We start from the raw sequence: 1,414 nt of genomic DNA on the forward strand, positions 1-1,414 counted from the left end.
GATCATAAATGACGGACAATTTTCATAAATTCCCTGAAATATACTATTTGTATGAATCCAATCTCTAATTTGTTATTTTGTAACAACATAAAAAAAAAATTTGTTTCAAAATTGATTATGAGAGATTCATGCCGAATCTTATTAGCTTTATTAACAACAAAAAATCAGATCAAATGAGAAATCACTTTTAAATATAATATTTAATCCTTGAACTAATTATAAAATTGTACACTTGTGAAACTAAATACTCGTTATCAACACATTTTATCTTGTTCAATTAATTAAACTGTTATTCTGCCTTTATTCGGGGCGTTTTAATGGGGGGGGGGGGGGGGGGGGGGGGGGGGGGGGGGTAAAGAGACACATTGCGTCATTTTTTGATGACGCATGAATACTTTATTTTGGTGAAGGTGACGTGGCCCATTTATTATTTTAATAATATTGCCTTGCTGTTTCAATTTAATGTAAAATATCGCGCAATCGAGTTTATCGTGTTTTAATTCCCATATTTATAACCGTCTCATAAGTAACGTATTAGCCCCATATAAATGTATGTATTTGTAAGAAAAAATTATTAGTTTTTTGTAACAAATTAGCAATATTTGGACTAATCGAATTAGTAATTTTCTACTAATATTTACTGGCCCACTTTTTTCCTCTTGAATTATAAGATTTTCACTAATTTGTATAGGGTACTGCTGAAGTGTAAATAAATATAATGTAATTAATGATGTACTTTGTATTATAAATAGTATTATATTTACCTATAGAATTAGGGGAAATGGCCAATATTAATAATAGAGCACTGTACAGAATCCTCATTTTCTCCAAAATGAATAAAATATGATTCAATTATATCAGGGAATCCGCATTGAAGGTAGTTCGATAAGAGACTAATTAATTTTTTTTTAAATGTTTCAGTGTTATGCTACTCGTTATCTCCTGAATCATTACGAATTATTTGTATTTCATTACTCTGTTTGATTAATCTTTTACCTTATAACACGAATTCAATTGAAACCAGTTTTAATTTGTCAAAACCTTAATTCTACTAGCTCTTTTACAAGGACCAAAAGAATTTTTATTATTCCATCCGATTACGCGTGTTAACGGTAAAGCGAAATACATCTGCTGTGACCTTGTGTGCGCGCGTCGAAATATCACGGCACGCGAAGAAGAATATGAGTGGGGGCTGCCTCCCTTCAAGTATTTTGATGCGACGCGAAAAATCCGCTGGATCCTGCTCAGTGATCCCAGATCTGAAACGAGATGCGGTCCAATACTATGACAGGGCTATGTTCAAAATTAATTTAAAACTTGAAATTATATGAAATAATTTGAAACACGATGTAGATTTTTGCAGATTAAAAAAAAAAGCTTTTGAGAATTGTAAAATATTCAAAAAGAATAACAA

This window comes from Belonocnema kinseyi, chromosome 8, assembly GCF_010883055.1.
Source record: "Belonocnema kinseyi isolate 2016_QV_RU_SX_M_011 chromosome 8, B_treatae_v1, whole genome shotgun sequence".
Lineage (NCBI taxonomy): Eukaryota > Metazoa > Arthropoda > Insecta > Hymenoptera > Cynipidae > Belonocnema > Belonocnema kinseyi.